This window comes from Macrobrachium rosenbergii, chromosome 48, assembly GCF_040412425.1.
Source record: "Macrobrachium rosenbergii isolate ZJJX-2024 chromosome 48, ASM4041242v1, whole genome shotgun sequence".
In the NCBI taxonomy this organism is placed as follows: domain Eukaryota; kingdom Metazoa; phylum Arthropoda; class Malacostraca; order Decapoda; family Palaemonidae; genus Macrobrachium; species Macrobrachium rosenbergii.
The window spans coordinates 12,922,518-12,943,784 of record NC_089788.1 but is presented as its reverse complement, the minus strand read 5'-3'; the positions used below and the strand labels follow the sequence as shown (position 1 = coordinate 12,943,784).

The window sequence follows — 21,267 nt, the reverse complement described above, 5'->3', positions numbered from 1 at the left end:
TTGTGGGAGACATACATGCCTTTACCTCTTCAATCCGAGATGTTTGTCGGGTCTGTTTCCCCTATGATTCTTATATATATATATATATATATATATATATATATATATATATATATATATATATATATATATATATATATATATATATATATATATATATATATATATATATATAATTATGTATATATATATATATAATGTGTATATATATATATATATATATATATATATATATATAATTATATATATATATATATATATATATATATATATATATATATATATAATCATATATATATATATATATATATATATATATATATATATCACCCAATCGAGAGGAAATTTCATTGCTTACCTGTTTCTACAAAGTCGAGAAGACCCATCTATCGGTAGCTTGATAGTGACTGCATCAAAGGACTACTGGTAGTGAATATTTGTACCTACTCACCCTGCATTCTTTCTCTCTCTCTCTCGGTTTTTCAGAATAACAGTTTCACTTAATTAGGAAGCGAGTCAGATAACAACTAAACATCTTCTCAAGATTTTTCAGAAAGTTTTTCCACCACACTTGTTAATTAAACATCTACTGTACTGTGTATTGTAATTCATAAAATACTTGTGACCTATATATAAGCTTTTCATATATATATATATATATATATATATATATTATAGGTTATATATATATATATATATATATTATATATATATATATATATATATATATATATATATATATATATATATATATATATATATATATATTTGTGCATATATATATATATATATATATATATATATATATATATATATATATATAATTTTGTGTGTGTTAAAATTACACATTACATTATCTGTAAATTCATAAAATACTTGTGACCTATATATAAGCTTTTCATATATATATATATATATATATATATATATATATATATATATATATATATATATATATATATATGTATATATATATATATATATATATATATATAATTTGTGTGTGTGTGTTAAAAGAATTACACATCACATTATCTGTAACTTCAAAAATTTACCAAAGGTGAGTCTAGTAACTATCAAGCGCTGTTGACATTTTTGGAAAGACATAAACATTGCTTTTACCCTTTCCGGAGATTAAAATGTCAAGAGGAATTTAGCCTTAACTTTTGAACTATACAAAATGGCGACTACATCTTTGGCATTTATGATCCACTAATGAAGCCGATGCACAAAAGGGGGTCAAGATAAAGGTCAGACTCGGCAGTCTAAGGTCAAACATGAATTTAAACTTGAAATTTTGAACTATGAGATAAATTTTGAACTATGCATGCAATAGAGACTTCATATCTGTTATGCATTACCCACTAATTTTGCCAATAAAGGTAATTTCCTGGTCATGCTTAGGAAGTTTAAGGTCAAATAAGTATTTACTGTGTCATAACTTTTCAACTTTACTTTATGAGATTTCATATTTTACTTGCATAACCCGCTAATTCTGTCAATAAGGAAAGCTAATTTCCAGGTCATGCTTAGGAAGTTTAAGGTCACATAAGGATTTGCTCTCTGTCATAACTTTTCCACTGTAGGAGACTTCATATTTTACATTCATAACCCATCAATGTAAACATGGTGCACAGTAAGGTCAAGGTTAAAGTCAATGTCAACTTCTGTGTGGGGGTCAGAGGTCAATTAAGAATCTGCCATTAGTTATAACTTTTGAGCAATACAAGACAGACCTCATATTTGGCATGCATAACCCACTAAAGGTGCACATAGGTACTGTGAGTCAATATTAAGGACAAGTTCAGATTTGGATGTTAACAGTCAGATAGGATTTAACATTGGCAGTTACTTTTGTAACATATACGATACCGTCTTCCAATCTGGGTGTAAGTAATCCACAAATAAGCTAACGTGAAGAGTGAGGTCAATGTCCTATTTAAGAGGTCAAATGTCAAATGAGAATTTAATTTTTCCCATAGATTATGAGTGATAAGAGTTCAAGTTTAGCAGGTACACTCCAGTAATCTGATATGTAGAGTAACATATCAAGGTCAAGTTCCAAGTCATAATTAGGGTTCAAAAGCAAATATGAATTTAACCTCAGTCATAAGTTTTGCACTACATAATATGGTATATTTTTCACTCGTCCTCCACTAACAATGCCATACGCAGAGTGAAGTCAAGATCATTCATCTACACAGCTTCAACTTTCATTTCTATTAATCATCCATACTTCACGTCCATAATGAGAAGTTGGCTCAAATATCCCTTCATGCATTCTCACCTTAGCTCGCAAAGACACTGAAATTCTCTTCCAAATCATTAGAACACATCCTGCTACCTTCCTTGCTTCACCTATTCTGTGACTCACCTGTTTTCTTGTCCTACTTATCACCCATTACATTTATATCCGATTTTCATTTAGAAGGTTTGATCTGATGACCTGGTACTAAAATAACTTGGTTACTCAATACTGTTTACATTTATATTAACCCCTAAATGCCACATAAATCAACTATTCCTATTCTTCCACCATCCATACCAACATTCATTACGCCATCTTTCTGATTTACATGTGCCCTTAACCTTACTCTTTCTCACATTTACCCTAAACTTTCTCCTTATGCAAACACTTTCACAATTCCTATTCACTGCTGGCTCATCTGCAAATTGTCATTCCACAACACTATTCTCTACAATTTCACCTCCCGCAATTTTGCATTTATGTGTCCGTTCCTTCACCTAATTTCTTGTATCACTCCATCCATAAAGATAACGAATGGTCAGGTAGTTATAATACACCTGAAGACCAGACAAACAAACTTTTAATTACGATCAGCACATTCCACATTTTGTAGACTTATGAATATTACATACAGCGTTTTGCCTTTAATCTAAAACTTTTTGCATTTCTTTCATAACAAACTCTTGAGCCATATACCCTCATCCCTGCCTGAACCTAGTGTTATTCCCCAAGCAGTCCTCCTGGGACTTTTTTGTTCCAATCTGAAACCTACCATACAACTTCCCTGGTGTAACTAGTATTATGGCCATATAACCCCTAACGTTGCCTCCATCATCTTCGTCTCTATACAATGGAACAGTTATTCCTCTCACCCATTCCTCCAAGACCTTTCCCTCATCCAGACATGGCTGCATGGTCAGCCACTGAATCACACTTTCACCACCATGACACATCACCCTGCCTGTAATCCCATCATATCCTGAAGTTTTAGAACTTTGTCAACCCATCTAATCACCTTACATCCTCAACAGTCACTTCACATACAATCTCAAACTTACAATAACCTACTAGACTTGCATCATTCAGCTCTCCCGCCCTTCCATCTTCCACATTTTACCAATCTTCAAAATGCACACTCAACTGGCAAAGGACTACATTAACTTAAGAGTACATATCTTGATTTGGAGTCTTTACTCTCACATCTATTTGTTCATTAACATTCTCTTAAATTAACTTCCCTCTAGAAAAATCTATTCTTCCTATAGGACTTTCTAGTTTTCTTCCCTCCATCTTTCTCTGTCATTTTACTCACTAGTATCCTATCCATCCTCCTTTACCAATGTAAATGATCTTTTCCATCATGCAATTATACCTAAAATCCATTTTTTTTTCTTCACAAACTTTGCATTTCCTCATCCCTCCACTCTGTATTATTCCCTCTTAATATCCTCCTCTACCCACAAACCCTAACTGCTTATCCTATGACTGAGTAACGTAATTTTACACAATCCTCATCTAACCCACTTCCTTTTCATTGAACCTTTTCAGCCACTCCTCTTCAACTTGAACTTACATCTATCTTGACTATTATTTCAACCAAATAATGATCATATATACTTCCAGTCACTCCTCTTTTCACCAACTTGCTCTCCCTTCTACTCTGTATTAAGATATATTCTATGAAACCTCTATTTTTTTTCCAAGTACACAATCAAGCTCCTTTATGAACATCTACCAACAAAACAGTTTTTCTCTGCCACCTACCTTTGCATTTAAACCACCTAGCACTACCACTCTATCATATTCTCAAAACCCACTTATGCACAGATTGACTCTTAAAAATATTTTCCTTTACTAATTCTTTTCCACTCTTAGACAACGAACATGCTCTGCTACAAATTTTTCTCCTGCCAAGCCAATCTCATGCATAAATGCTCAAAGGAACACATTTACACACTTTCACCCCCTCCCCAACATCTCCCTACTAACACTAACCCTGCCTTATCCCTGCACCTTTCAGCTACCAAAGACAAAATCACATTCTTCCTACCATTCATGCATACACTACACTTCCACATGACTCATACTATGCCTAAATATCCAATGTTTTCTCCTTGTAAAAATCAACAACCACATCATTTAAGTTCTTTACTTCATTCAGGCACATTCAAAACCGCAAAACTTCTGAGCTTATTCTTTATCCGGTTTTGCGATAGCAGTGCGGGTGACTTTCAGAACCGCCAGAGCAACAACACTGCTAATATTTTAATTTTCACGAAATACCCACAGAAGGGTAACACGTGTTTATTATGTAGACTCAAGAAAAGAGGCTCATCTGTCATTTAAGATTCACTTCCTTCGACTAAAGGTGTACCCATCCCTTTACTTCGCACTTCTCAATCTCGAGGTTCATTATATCTAACACTCCATAGGGGAATAATGTCCATTACATGGTGCTTACACTCACAGCAGTAGCAGTACTCAGTATGTATGCCAACATAATGAATGTGGTTGCTGTTGGCCTCAAGAGAGAGAGAACCCCTTATTCAGTGGAGCTTGGGTTCACAGCATAGATTAATCACAAAACTTTCGCCAATAAATATTTTAAGCTTTGCAACCATTCAAGTAAACTCAGAGATGACTCACTGGCCGGAGGTGTGAATAAAACTATGAAAGTTCAGTAGGCTATAAATGCACAAAATACACATCCATATTACTCTGTTTTACCATTAAAACAATACTGTTTACAATAACAAGTGAAAACTCGAATAAAAGCTACTCTCACAGTTACAAACCACAAACAACACCGTCCACAGTTAGGAAAAATACGACAGAGGTAAAGTTAGAGACAATGCATGCTAATGTAGAGGAAACTGAAATCACACTGGAAATACTTAAAGAAAACCACTTTCTTTTTATTTACTATCATGAATTCTTGCACAACTTTTTTAAAAATTCTGATTTTTTTTCAAAGTTGCAGTTCATAAAAAGAACTACAGAACTTTATCTCGGCTCCCAACAGCACTCATATGTTTGTCTTGCTAAAAGGTCAAAATTAGGTTTGGCAGTTCTGGCGTCCTTGTTGTGATAAGCCTAAAATCTTTAACTCAATCATGACCCAAAGGCATCAAGCTCTCAGTGTTGCAAAAAGTGGTACCAAGAGGCCAATGTAAGTAATGACCCTGCAAAAAAAAAAAATTAATAAGCAAACACTGAATTGCTATCTCTTCTACGATGTGTGGGCTTATGTGCTATGGCTGTCCACTATTAGACTATTAGGGCTCAACGGATCGATTGTGAGGCACACAAGGGAAAGTCAGTCTGTGTAGCTACACCAGCAGGGTGCAACAACACTGCAACATGTGAGAAATGCTTATCTCTCGTGTAGAAACAGCTCTTTTCTTTGCATGACGGACTGATGTAAAAAAAAAAAAAAAAAAAAAAAAAAAAAAAAAAAAAAAAAAAAAAAAAAAAGCATCTGACTAGACTCCAATATTTTACAGTAAAAGCCCATTTTCTTATACAAGTCCATAAGCTACTACAAGGCAAAGTATCTAGCTCTGCCGACTTCAAAGCCACCAAAGACTGATTTGAGAACTTCAAACTATCATGATATTAACATTGAGCTTCTCTATAGGCAAGAACCCGTCCTGGTTTAATCTGAAATAACAGCCACCTTTGTCAATTACTGTAAGCTCAGGATGAGTAGAAGCATATCCTACTAGAAACCTTCTTATAATCAAATATATAAATGAACACTGGACAGTTAGCTTCTGATTTACCCCAACAAATGCCCCAACATGAAAATAAAATAGGGCAAATTCGAAAAACAATTATTTTTATTTTTCAAAATATGCAAGGAAAAAAAATTAAGGAACAAGCGTGAATGAACAATGATTTTCAAAGCACGTCCCACAAACAGCATGCCCAAGAGAAGAAAACTGACATACTCCTGATTTTAAGAAAGCTATAACTAGTTTCCGATGCCAGCCGCCATTTCCTTAGGTTTTCTGATTTGTTTTGTTGCTTTGCTAGTAAATATTTATATGTCAATTTTCTTCTCTTGAGCATGCTTATGGTGGGAAGTGCTTTGAAAACCACTGTTCATTCACGCTTGTTCTTTGAGTTTATTTTCCTTGGGTATTTTGAAAAATAACAATTTTTTTTTCGAATTTGCCCAATTTTCTTTTCTTTCCATTTGCACACAAAGCATACATACATCCATCCAAACACAGACTATATATTTATATATAATATACAAATTTATATATATATATATTATATATATATATATACATACATACCCCAGAGCATACATATATGTATACACAAATATATATATATATATATATATATATATATATATATATATATATATATATATATATATATATATATATATATATATATATATATAATATATATATATATATTTGTGAATACACATATGTAAATATACATACATACATGCATATGAAAAGCTCATAGGTCACAGATATCTTATGAATTACAATACACAGGAGATTTTTTATTAATAAGTGTGGCTAAAGACATTGTGAAGAACCTTGGGAGGATGCTTAGCTGATGTCTGATGCGCATCCTGATTAGGAAAACTGTATGCGTGTCAAATGCGTCAGATATTCTTGAGACGTGAAAACATCACTACCTGACGACAAGATTTTGTTTGTTCACCGGAAATGCCCAGGTTCCAAAGAATTCGTTCATGTGTTTTTTCGGATGGAGCCCCAGGGTGTGAAGGGATTAGTTATCAAACAAATTGTCACTTGAAGATCAACACCGAATATTACTAGAAGTCTTCGGTGAAGACTCTGTGGTTTGAGACCTGTCGATTAAGATTGTGAATATTGCTGTTTGGAGGTAGCAAACATTTTAGATTTCCCAAACTGTAGATAGTTCTTTTCATTTAACATAAATCTCACTTGAATGTGGCATTTTCTACATTGTGTGTACTTTATAAGTAACATGGGAGGAATTACCATATCTATTTTTATGCATTTGTTTAACAAGGGTTTTATTTGACTTCTTCAGATGTTTTGCTGAGGAAGAGGTTAAGATGTACTCACTGGGGAATATACTGGACTTTGACTTATTTTGGTCTATTGTGTTCCGGGAAAGAAACTATCAAATAGAGAATAATCAGTTGAATATGGTGGACTGTAATATGTTTGATCACTTGGTGAACATTAACATTCCATTTTATTTCATCTCTTGTTTCTTGCAATCCAGTTATGTTAGATTATTGTCAAATAAATTATTTTGGGTAATGCTTGTTTCGCTGTAGACCTGAGAGAGAGTAAGAGAGAATGCATGTGTGTATGTGCAGATATACGGTGCCAGTAGCCACTTTGATGCGGTTACTATCAAGCTACCAATAGATGGGACTTCTTGGGTGTTAGCAAAGGTAAACAATGGGAACTCCTCTTTGTTGGGTAACAGATTTTTGGTAAAAATCTACTGTGTATTGTAATTCATAAAATACCGGTACCTGTGGCCTATGAGCTTTTCACACACACACACACATATATATACATATACATATACTCGTATATACACACACACAAACACATAACCATCAAAAAAGGAACCCACAACTATATGAAGTACCTCAAGAATTGCCAATAACCAAGAACAATACCAGAACGCAGCATATGAAAGAACAAAGAAAGACCAAATCTCCCAGATTAAGGCGAGAACGCAGGTTGCAGCAGACACCGTCAATATTTTCCTCGTTCCCCAACTTACGTACGGACTAACTCAGGCTACATTCCAGCAGAGACCCAGACAACCAGCTTCAAATTCGTGCATACGTAAAACTACAACGAATCTTTTCGAGCAGCTGATCATATTTCGCATTACCCTTCGGAGACACTGAACTTGTTTACTTGCAACGATTAAAAATTTCTTTTAGTGTTGAGAGAAAGACTGCAATTCTTTAAGGTTCGAGGTTCGTTCACACTAAGGAGACGTGTAATTGATTTATTGACTGACATGAGTCACTAGCGTTAGAACGTATAATCACTGTTATGCATGTACATGAATTGAATTGAATTGAACTGAACTGAATATAGAATTTAGGCCAAAGGCCAAGCACTGGGACCTATGAGGTCATTCAGAGCTGAAACGGAAATTGACAGTAAAAAGGTCTGAAAGGTGTAACAAGAGGAAAATCTCGCAGTTGTACTATGAATCAATTGTTAGAAGAGGGTGGACAGTAAGATGGAAATGAGAGAATATGAACGGAGGTACAGTAAGGAACGAAAGGTGTTGCAGCTAGCGGCCGAAAGCACGCCGCAAAGAACCTTAAGTAATGCCTACAATGCACCGCATGATGTGCACTGACGGCACCAATCCCCTACGGGTAACTGGCCTTAGAACATATAAACATTATGTACGTGCATGAAAATTTTTGTTTGTATGACAAGGCTGATGGGAAATATGGGACGCAATCTTCTATAAAATCAATATTTATCTACTAAATAGTTTCATATGATCGTTGAGAACACTGAGTTCTAATAAGTTCCCAGTTTCCTGGTTCCTCGCTGCTCTCACAAAACTAGTTGGCGGGGCATTCCCAACTCCTTCCTGGTCGGAGTCAAGTTCGCATCCTTATTTCTTTTAACTGCTTCTTGCTCTGAGTCTTTCTTGCCGGGTTTTTATTCTTTTCCTAAATTGGGAGGCACGTTTCGTTACATTAAAAGGCATTGTAAAAGGCGGAAAAAACATACACTAATTAATAGTGAATACTTGTTTATTTTATCGAATGATTTAATACCTGCCAATTTTACTGCTGAAGTTACGACTGCATTTTGCACTGGCATTGGCAACCCTGGACTCTTGTAAACTCGCCCTTCGTGTTCATGGCTTATGTGTTTCCCAGCTTTCTGCTCGGCTTCCTGTCTCCTTAAAAATAACTCACTCACTCTTACACATACACTCTCTCTCCTTCTTTAACAAAGAATGAATGTGGTACAAACTTCACAATGTCTTTTCTGATGAATCTGCTCAACCTAGGTTTTATGACAAGGAAAACGTCCTCCGTAATCATTACTTTACCACTGGATTGCAGGCCATTTTCTTCTGTACGTACCATTTTTCTTCATCTCTCTTCTTTCGTCTGAAACTTCCATAATTCTCTTATCGAGTTTTCTTTAGTTTTCCAAAAAACTGCTAATGTTTTCTATTTTAGTCTATATCTACTACAAATTTCTCCCATGTTTTCACTCCACCGGTTTCCATATACGTCTCTACAACGGCTACCCAGAATATGACAAAGAAAGACGACTCGGCAGCATTTCACGCAGCATAAACCCCTCCCCGGATACTTTAAATGTACCATACAGTCTGTACCTGTCTGAGCAAAGTTTGTAACAGAAACCAATGCCAAACTCTGATAGCTGAGTCAAGGTAAATTTGTCAGAGACAGGTGAATTAAACCAGTATACTGTAATCTATTAACAAATAGTATTAAAATATGTGCTGCACTACCTGATGTCCTTGGTGCCTATGTACATGTAAAAATACATATCATTACATGCAATTTTTGTACTACGCTTAAAATCCGTCAATTCTAAGTTTTGTCCAGTTGCAAATTTTTCCCCAGTGTCCAGATTTTGAAGACAAATTTAAAAAAAAAAAAAAAAAAAAAGAGTATTTTTCCACCAGCTTGGTGTCTCATATTTAGTGTAACCATTAAACTGTACCCGGAGCTTCTCGTTTACTTTTTGCGTTATAATCAGCTTAGCACTGCTGCCTGACTTCCTACGCACCGCTGTTCGTAGGCTATTCGCTGACATTTCCGTTCACAAATATCGTTTACATTTCGACCGAATTACTCAGTTTCATCTTTAAAAAAACACAGTTGTCAAATACAACACAATTACCTCGTTAAATGCCGTAAGAGAAAATAGGTGAAATTAGCTCGTAGAATAGAATATAAACTTTAGGCCGAAAGCCAAGCGCGTGGACCTATGTGGTCATTCAGCGCTGCAAGAAAAATTGAGAGTAAAAGGTAACAAAGGCGTAACAGGAGGAAACCCTCGCAGTTGCTCAAAGAAACAACTGTTAGAAGAGGGTGGAAAGTAAGATGGAAGAAATACTATGAAAGAAGGTACAGTAAAAGGAATGAAAGGGGTTACAGGTAGGGACTGAAGGGAAATTAGCTTTAAAGTCTACTCAGCTATAGGTCTCCAGGATATGAAAAATATATGGGAAAATGGAAATTATCACCACAGAGAGAGAGAGAGAGAGAGAGAGAGAGAGAGAGAGAGAGAGAGAGAGAGAGAGAGAGAGAGAGAGAATCATTTCTAAGGAAACTAGCAAGAATAATCATAGCACTAATGAAACTACTTGAGAAGTGTTAATATTTTTAAAAGGATGAACCGTTTAGAATGTACTCCTTAACTGTGTCTTTAGTGTGAATAAAAACTTCAGCAGAGGTTGCTTTCCCATAGCAGTTTGCCAAAAAAAAAAAAAATTTATACTGAAAATATGCTTCCAGGTACTGAATGATTATGTAAATCTGACAATGGTCATCGACGCCGCAAATGTTTTCGGTTGTAAATAATGGCGATGAAAGCAGGAAAATGTGTAAACCTAATTTTCAGGGTGCATTCGCTTAATCCATGCATGCATTTGGAATACTTCTCGCCTTGCATTCTTAAAACGGTACGAAGACTCGATTCAAATTTGGCAAAAATTTGTTAAGGGCCATCTTCTTCAATTAATTTGAAAATGCCACTTGATTTGTACACATCCCCAATGAGAATCATGGAAAGAAGGTAGTTGCCCTCTTCATCTCCGTAATTTGGAAAGGAAACGGCTTCTGAAGGGTATGTATCGTCGGGATCTATCAACCCTTATATTTACTCACCATAAGAGAAACCAAAATAGTAATGGTTATTTGCTATTCTTCAACAGTGGGCCATCGCAATACCTAAAAGCTAATGAAATATTTGACTGCAGCCTCAGTTTCCGATCAACTACGTTGGAAATACACTATAAGGAAAACCTTATTAAATGCCTATATTGATGAATATACAAATGAATCGGAAGTTTTAAATAACTAATTCTTGGTACTACTTTACAGATGAGCCGGCACACCGCACAAATGGGACTTCTAATTTTTATGTACCTCCTCCTGTTACCTAGCGTCCCAGCTGAATTATTAAAAGGTGGGTGTAAAATAACAAAATTATATATATATATATATATATATATATATATATATATATATATATATATATATATATATATATATATATATATATATATATATACGTTTCATTCCTACTTAAACTGATAAATTAAGGATGAACCCCACTGAAGAAAATTTCCACATCAGCCACTTCATATATTTAAACAGCAGATTCATCAGCAGCAAGTCAAAGTTGAGTATATCTTAGTCTAACCAGACCACTGAGCTGATTAACAGCTCTCCTAGGGCTGGCCCGAAGGATTGCATTTATTTTACGTGGCTAAAAACCAACTGGTTGCCTAGCAACGGGACCTAGAGCTTATTGTGGAATCCGAACCACATTATGACGAGAAATGAATTTCTAACACCAGAAATAAATTCCTCTAATTCTTCATTGGCCGGTCGGAGCGAACGCTGGGCCAACAGCGTGCTAGCCGAGAGCTCGACCCACCCCTCCAATGCAGCAAGTCAAAACCCCTAAACACACTGCACCATTCACCCCTATCTTGCATGCCCACTCATAATTCCTGAATAATGTCTTCTTTTTAACCTTTACACTTTTGGGCAGCCCGTCGTCCAATTTTTTCCACATGACAGACCCACCTCAAAACCCCTGAGCCATATTGTTATCTATTTTATCTTTTACACCAACACTTCAGTATATGACACCAGCACAATTCTTCTTATGCCACATATATTACACATAAAGTCTTTTCAAAGCTTAAACCTTTTTTTTTATTCACAATCAACATCACTGTTCATAAGTTCCTCATTGGGGGGGGGGGGGTATCGCTCTCAGCTAGCACTCTGCTGGTCCCACATTCGATTCTCCGGCCGGCCAATGAAGAATTAGAGGAATTTATTTCTGGTGATAGAAATTCATTTCTCTCGTTATATGTGGTTCAGATTCCACAATAAGCTGTATGTCCCGTTGCTAGGTAACCAATTGGTTCTTAGCCACGTAAAATAGAAGAGCTGTTAATCAGCTCAGTGGTCTGGTTAAACTAAGGTATACTTAACTTTTTTTTATCACTGTTCATAGAGGAGAGTTGGCTCTACAATCCATTCATCAAGTCCCACCTGGGCACCCATAGGGACTGCCAGATTCATTCTAATTTCTACAGTACCCTATTACCTATTGGATTCACCTATTCTGTTGCTAATTCTCTAAACCTCCTGTCATCCAGTACGTTGCAAAAACCATATTTTGCCTCAATTCTTTATTCTCCTTTGGTATAAGAACTAAAATGGATACATGGAGATAATTATACAGATATGGTGTTAAGGTTTGTGTAAGCAAAAGGAAATTTGCTGAGGTCATACGAAAGACCAATGTTTTAAGACAGTTTGGTTGTTTGATAAATTGGATAATAATAGGTTGGTAAAAAAAGACTAAAATTCAAAGTGTTAAGATAAAGGAAGTGACCTAGAAAGGATTGGATATATATATATATATATATATATATATATATATATATATATATATATATATATATATATATATATATATATATATATATATATATATTTGGATTGTGAAGGAAGGGCTTTAATATCAGAGAAGCACAAAGGTGAACACAACATGGAGGTGAATAACGCTTTGTGTGTAGCTGATAAGCATTCTGTTAAAGTGAATGTTTTATGAAGAGAAATTTCTCTGCACAGGGGTTTCATCCACGATCCAGCAGTTACAATATGAATGTGGAGAAAACAGCAGGGATGGGGTACTACCGCATGGGTAGTCTTGTGGTTTCTAAGCAAATATTTAGTGATGGAGTTCATAGCCCCATAAATTTTTTTTCTTCACCCCAGCAAATCCTGATAACAATTTAAAGCTGGGTATAACAGTAATTATTATTCTAGATGTGAACCTGGCTTCAACACTCATCAGCCCAAGCAATATCCTACTCATCAGCGGCACCCGCGTAGGCAATTAAGGCGTATTTCACTGGACTCTTTCAAATTTGAGCAGGTCCAAACCCAACAGTGTAAAGATGCTTTTGATACAACTGAAAACACACATACACACAATATAAATAAATAAATATATATATAAGTGTATATATATATATATACATATATATATATATATATATATATATATATATATATTATATATATATATAATATATATATACATATATATATATATATTGTACATATATATATACAGTATATATACGTTAGCCAATACATCAACTGCTGCCTCACTGGTAATTAACAGTACCGCACTACTAAGAACGTTGCTACCATAAACATGTCAGTGACTTGGACAAAAATGCAGTTTCCGAGCAGAGAAGCGCCCTAGAGAAAGAAAAAGCCCTAAAAAATGGACAAACTTCTTTTATCCTGAACTCAACAGCAATGCCACCTGTGACTCCTTAGTGATACGGGTAATAAAAATATTCTTGCTATTCTGCGTTGTGTGAAAATTACAAAAACGGTCAGGGTATGGAGTTTGCAGCTTCATGCAACATACTATTGCCCTGTTTGTCCTCATATCTCATTAATGGGTAAGAATGAATATATTGTAATTAACAAGTCCAAAAATAGTAAATTAACAAGTATTTGCCATATATCTGCCATTTTCATGTTACAGATTGAAAGTTCTTTAGGTTAAGGAATTGCCTATAACCCGTACCCTTTTCTAGTCTTAACATCCGCTCATGTGTCATCTTATCAAAAGCTGCAATGAGATCAGTAAATTAATATTGCATATTTATGACCATCAATGCATGAATATTTCTTGATTTATAATTTCTATATACAAGGTAACAGTTTTTTTGGTAGACCAGTAACTTCAAACATTAGTTTACTGGAATCTACATACTCAAATTTTCTCGAATTTTTTTATGTACAAGTGAGATAAAGTGTCTATTATGTTTTCTTCAGAGGCCAAAAGCTTACGTTTCCTACTTTTTTCAACAAAGAAATCAAAAGGTCTCTACTTTCATTTTCAGGGTGGACCACTTTATTTCCTTAGGTACACAAATTCACAAAGATTTTTCATATCACTGCCCACTCCTTAACCCCTCCTCCAAAAATGATATTTTAATAATAAAATAAAGTTTGTTCATACTTACCTGGCAGATATATATATAGCTGTATTCTCCGAAGTCCGACAGAATTTCAAAAAACTCACGGCACACGCAGTGGGGCCTGGTGGTTAGTAGGCTACCCATTCCCGCCGCGGGGAGGCGGGTATCAGGAACCATTCCCGTTTTCTATTCAGATTTTCTAGTGCCACTGTTTCCTGAGGGGAGGAGGGTGGGCACTATGATTATATACATCTGCCAGGTAAGCATGAACAAACTTTATTTTATTATTAAAATATCATTTTGTTCATGAGACTTACCTGTCAGATATATATATAGCTGAATCCCACCATTGGAGGTGGGAAGAGACAGAATAGGATTTAGGAAACAAATATATGTAGGCGATTGACGCCTTGGTTCCTTACCTGTTAGCATAGCTGACTTCGTGAAACTGTCACCCAAGCCTGCTTTCGCTTTACTAGAGTCTCCAGCAAGGTAGTGACCTATATAGCTGGTGAGTTCTAGATGATCTGTCCACGGGGGCGTGACCACAATGGGACTAGATCATAAGACCATACTGTGAGGGCAAAAGGAGCAACGACCAACCACCTGACCGAGCCTATCTAAGTAATAAAACTTAGTATAAGCTAAAGACTGGGACGTCCACCTCCGGTGGCTAACCCAACAACCATAAAAACACAAAATCAAGATTAAAAAAATACTTCCTAACCTCTAAAGGATAGGAAGAGTATTGCTCTCTGCCCCCAAGCATGCAGAAACGTATGGTCCTAGTGAGTAGCAGTTTTCGTATGTCGTCTTCACGTCCCGCAAGAAATGTGAAGCGAACACCGAATCGCTTCGCCAGAAGGTGGTACCCAGAAGATCGCTAAGGGACATGTTCTTCTGGAAAGCCACCGAGGTCGCGATAGCTCTCACTAAGTGAGCCTTGACTTTCAGGAGTCTCATGTCGCTGTCTTGGCAGGTAGAATGAGCCTCCCTGAACGTACTTCTTAAAAAGAATGTCAGAGCATTCTTGGACATCGGAAAGTCCGGCCTTTGACAGAACACCACAAATTGTCCGACGGGCCTCGGCCTCCTTTCGTCCTATCTAAGAAGAAATTGAGAGCCCTGACAGGGCACAGGACTCTCTCTTATTCTTGCCCAAGAATTTCTGCTATATCCTTGATCTCAAAACTCTTGGGCCAAGGGGGTAGAAGGGTTCTCGTTCTTGGCGAGAAACATAGGGCTAAGGAGCATAGGGCCTTATGCCCTCTAAAGTCTATGTGCTTGTTGATGGCTTGAACTTCACTAACTCTCTTCGTTGTCGCCAGAGCAGTTAGGAAAAAAACCTTCCTTGTCACATTCCTGGGCAATGCCGAATGAAGAGGCTCGAATGTAACCGACTTCAAAAATTCTAGGACGATATCCAGGTTCTAGGAAGGCGTCCATGGATGAGGTACCTTAGAAGTCTCAAAGGACCTCAAGAGATCGTGAAGATCCTTATTGTCGGTTAAGTCTAAAACTCTATGTCTGAAGACTGCCGAGAGCACATTTCAACGTCCTTTAATTGTCGAGACTGCCAGCTTTTCTTTCTCCCCAAGATGAAGAAGGAAGTCTGCTATCTGCGGCACAGAGATCGAGGTTGAGGAAAATCCCCTTGCTTCTGCACCCTTTCCTGAAATTGGCCCACTAAGATTGGTACACCAAATTGGAGGAGGGTCTCCTGGCGCCGGCAATAGCCCTTGCCACTGCTCATGAAAAACCCCTCGCTCTCGCCAATTTCGTGATAGTCTGAAAGCAGTCAGACTCAGAGCGGGGAGGTTTTGTGGTACCTTTCGAAGTGGGGCTGTCTGAGCAGATCGGTTCTAAGGGGAAGCGCTCTTGGGAAGTCCACCAGGAAGGTCATGACCTCTGTGAACCACCCTGCCGCTGGCCAAAAGGGGGCGATCAACATCATTGGCGTCCCTTCCGGCGCTGCGAACTTCCTGATGACCTCCCCCAGAATCTTGAAGGGAGGAAAGGCATAAAGATCCAATCCCTTCCAATCCCAGACGAGGGCATCTACCGCTACTGCTCCTGGATCTAGTACGGGAGAGCAGTATAGAGGAAGCCTCCTTGTCCTGGATGTCGTGAAGAGATCCACCAAGGGACTTCCTCATAATCTCCACAGCTCCTGACACACCTCATGAAGGGTCCACTCGGTCGGCGGAAGATGAAGCTGCCGACTGAGAAGGTCCTCGTGGACATTCTCCACTCCTGCCATGAACCTCGTAAGGATCGTGATACCCCGAGCATGCGCCCAAAGAAGGAAATCCTACGCCAGTACAAACAGGGACCGGGAGTGAGTTCCTCCCTGTTTCTTGAGGTATGCCAGGGCTGTGGTGTTGTCCGAGTTTACCTGTATCACTCGGCCTGAAGCTTGGCTCTCGAAGAAAAAACAGGGCCAGCAGAATCGCCCTAAACTCTTTGAGATTGATGTGCCAGGACACCTGTTACCCTCTCCAGGTGCCTGACACTTCCTTCCCCCCTAGTGTTGCTCCTCATCCCTCCCTGGACGCGTCGGAAAACAACACTAGATCGGGGCTCTGAAGGTGTAGAGAAAACCTCTTCTGCCAACTTTGAGGGGACGAGCCACCACCTCAGGAGATCCTTGACTAAGGGAGAGATCCTCAGGGACTCCTTTAGATCCTCCTAGTTTATCTAGTTTTCCGCCAGGGAAAAAACTGGAGGGGTCTGAGATACAGTCTTCCCAGGGAAACCAACTTCTCCAGCGAGGAAATGGTCCCCAGCAAACTCAACCATTCCCTCACCGGGCATGTTTCCTTTCCCAGGTAGGATGAGACTTTTCCAAAGCATTGCTGCCGTTCCTGGGATGGAAAAGCTTGAAAAGCCACTGAATCCATCTGAATCCCCAGAACACTATGGACTGCGTCGGGATCAGATGGGACTTGTCTACGTTTACTAAAAGTCCTAGGGATTTTGTCAACTTCAAAGTCGATTTCAGGTCCTCCAGACATTTTGACTGTGAAGAGGCTCGAAAGAGCCAATCGTTCAGGTAAAGTGAGATTCGTATGCCCGCTAAGTGAAGCCATCTCGCCACATTCTTCATGATGATCGTGAAGATTATAGGGGCTGTGCTTATCCCGAAGCAAAGAGCTCTGAATTGGAACACTTGTCCCCGATACAAACCTCAGGAACTTCCTCAACTGGGGATGTATGGGGACGTGAAAGAAGGTGTCCTGAAGGTCCAGCGAGACAACCAATCTCCTGGTCTAAAAGCTCCTAGAACAGACTAGGACGTCTCCATTGTGAACTTCCCCTTCGCCAAGAAGCGGTTCAGTCCGCTGACATCTAGGACTGATCTCCATCCTTCCGACTGCTTCGGAACTAGGAACAGTCGGCAGAAGAATCCTGGGGAGTCCAGCTCCAGGACTAGCTCCACAGCTTTTTTTTTTTCTCGAGCATTTGCACTAATAACTCGAAAAGGGGCTGTTGCTTCTCTTGATGGTAGAAGGGCGACAAATCCCTGGGCGACGTGCACAGATGTGGCGTGTCGAGAAAGGGGATCTTGCATCCTCTCTCGATAATTAGGAGGGACCAGGAGTCCGCCCCTCTTGCTCTCCAGGCTCCCACAAACGAAAGAAGCCTGGCTCCTACAGGCGTCTGGAGGCGCTGCAGGTCACTTCTTGCCCCTAGGTTTAGGCGGGGCTCCGCCTCTGGAAAGACCTCTTCCTCGGGGAGAGGATCTATAGGAAGAAGCTCCTCTATGAAAGGGCTTCTGTTTCCTGGAAGTCTGACCCGACGACGACGACAAAGGGACTGCCGGGCGTTTGACGAGTGGGCCAAGAGATCTTGAGTGGCCTTCTCCTTCAAGCTGGCAGCGAGATCCTTGATCAAAGACAGGGGGGAGAGATGGCTCGACAACGGGGCGAACAGCAATTCTGCCCTCTGCGACGGAGAAACTGACTTAGTGTAAAGTTACAGTACAAGGCTCTCTTCTTCAAGAGGCCCGTACAAAAGAGGGAAGCCAGTTCCTCCGAGTCATCCCTGACCGCCTTGTCCAAGCAGATCAAGACACTGGACAGCTCCCTCAGGCTGATAGAGAAGGAACTTCTAATCTTAACGTCTAGAGTCCCCAAACACCAGTCCAGGAAATAAAAGACTTCCAAGGGACGAAAAAGTCCCTTCAAATGGAGATCCGTCTCCGACAAAGTCCACGACACTTTGGTTGCAGATAGGAAGGACCTTCTAGGCGCGTCGACCAAGGTAGCAAAGACCCCTGGGACGACGAAGGAACACTTGAGCCGACGTCCTCTCCGGTCTAGTACCACAAACCTGCCTTGTCGCAAAGCTTGGACGGAGGCAGGGTAAAAGAAGTCTTGCCTTGGGTCTTTCTTTCCTCAATCCAGGTGTTAACCTTCTTGAAGGCCTTCTTCGTCGCCAGAGACGAAGTCATCTTAACAAACCCCGACGCTCTCATCGTCTTGGACGAAGATAACTGCGAAGGAGGAGAGAGAGGAGCCGAGGGTCTGAACTTGTCGCCAAACAAGTCCTTGAGAAGACCGGCTAACACCTGGTAGACCATAGAAGAGGAAGAGAAACCAGAGAGTCTCCCAAGTCCTTGGGAGAACGAAGACCTTGCGGTGCAACACGCAGAAGGGAGCTTCGATTCCCCGCAGTCTTTGATTGCTCTGAAGCGTCACGTTGAACAACCAAGAGGCATCCTGATGAGCGTCCTGACGAGCGTCCAGCCGAGCGTCCAGCCGAGCGTCCTGCACGGCAGCAAGAGGAGCGTCCTGACGAGGAGCTACAGAAGCGTCCAGGTTAGCTGCCTGCGGAGCGTCAGGGTGTAGCCGATCGCCACGATGGCAATCCAGCGAGCGGTCTTTGATTGCTCTGAAGAGTCACGACGAGCAACCAAAGAGACGTCCTGATGAGCGTCCTGTCGAGCGTCCATCCGAGCGTCATGCACGGCAGCAAGAGGGGCGTCCTGACGAGCAGCTCCAGAAGTGTCCAGGATAGCTGCTTGCGGAGCGTCACGCTGCAGCCGATGGAAAAGCGTCGAAACACTCAAAGAAGACGAAAATACGCCTTGAGAAAGAGGACGTGAAGCGTCCTCTTCTCTGAAAGCTTCTCTAAAGCGGGCGAGTCCTTCCGAGAGTTCCACCCTAAGCACGGGAGGACGCCTCGGAGGACGAGAAGCAAACCTTCAGGATACGTGCACGAGCACGATCCTTGGCAGCCTGAGAAACGTCAACAGATCCTGCCGAAGGGACGCCAGATCGGTGGGAAGCCCCCGTAACCCTCTTGCGGCTTTCGACATGTCCATTCCCTGAGTCCTGGGAGTCCGACAGAGGTCCAGGCCTAAAAGCGTTATGGGGCCGATCTGAGAGGACGAGAAGCAGTCCTTCAGGATACGTGCACGCGCACAATCCTTGGCAGCCTGGGAAGCATCAACAGGTCCTGCCAAAGGGACGCCAGATCGGTGGGGGTCCGCGTAACCCTCTTGAGGCAGAGGTCCAGGCAGAGGTCCAGGCCTAGAGGCATTATACGGCCGATCTGACGCCCCCTCCACTGCACTAGGGGGATCACAACACTTACTGCACTTAAAAGAGAAATCACTTTCGATTCCAGAGCACGGATGGTGTTTATAATTTGTAACGTTCCAATTTTAGTATAAGTACTGCCGAAGCAAGTACTTGACAAAAATAAATTAGGCGAAAGTATCACCTTCCGCTCCAAATTGTTGTCTTAAATTTGGATCTAATTGCTTTCCCCCCGAGAAGCTGGGGTTTACAGGAGAGGAATAAATATCCTTACTCTACTAGCACTCCTGGAGGAAGACCTCCAGATCCTATCACGCTCCAACTTGCGGATATAGGCAACAAACACCTTCCAGCTTGCATCCGGCAAGTCTCACACTCCTTGCAGCGAACATTTAATATTCACCTCGTGCATACAGTGTGAGGATCTACCGAAGTCTTCGGTAGCCTCACCTTACACTCATTCGCACAACATACTCTGAAGCTAGCAGAACTAGATCCAGACATCATTCAAAGAGCAATCAAAATCAAATCCAAAAAACAGTCCACAAAAGCGTATGCCAATTCACAATCCAATCACGATGCAGCCGTGATAAAAACCAAAAGTCAAATCGAATACTTAAGTGAAAAATAACGAGTTTACGAAATCCAAAGACGGAGGTACTGAAAACAGATGTTGACAGTACCGGCGACAGAGAAAATCTGAATAGAAAACGGGAATGTATCCTGATACCCGCCTCCCAGCGGCGGGAATGGGTACTAACCACCTGGCCCCACTGCATGTGCCATGAGTTTTTTTAAATTCTGTCGGACTTCGGAGAATACAGCTATATATATATCTGACAGGTAAGTCTCATGAACAAAACAGTATCTCCTCTCTTATTATAGTTAGTCACCTCACTTCTCGGCCTAGTAAATGCAGCTCTAAATTCTACAGTCTCTTCTGCATCCACTTTTTTGCTTCCAATCTTCTTTCCCTAACCATACAATGTTCATACTTTTGAATAAACACTTTTACTTAAGAAAAATTTATATATTTTCACAAAACCTACACTAAAACAAACTATTCGAGGTCGCAGGCTTCAGTAGCTCTTCCAAACTCATCATTCCAATAAAGCTGTGACAAACTTAACAATAAATGTTATTTCAAAACATTTAGATCCTCAAGGAACCATAACATCACCATGACACTGGTGTTACATGTAAAAACACCGCAACCCTCTGTGC

General features: G+C 39.6%; 2 protein-coding genes across 2 annotated transcripts in view; one reads left to right on the top strand and one right to left on the bottom strand.

Moving 5' to 3' along the window:
• LOC136831272 (integral membrane protein 2B) overlaps positions 1-21,267 on the top strand; it is a 119,808-nt gene that overhangs the window by 1,327 nt on the left and 97,214 nt on the right. Inside the window, exon 2 of the mRNA XM_067091373.1 lies at positions 11,355-11,439. The gene's annotated coding sequence lies outside the window, so the exon portion shown is untranslated. The remainder of the gene's footprint in view (positions 1-11,354; positions 11,440-21,267) is intronic.
• LOC136831271 (protein tramtrack, alpha isoform-like) overlaps positions 1-21,267 on the bottom strand; it is a 638,889-nt gene that overhangs the window by 584,111 nt on the left and 33,511 nt on the right. The window lies entirely within an intron of this gene.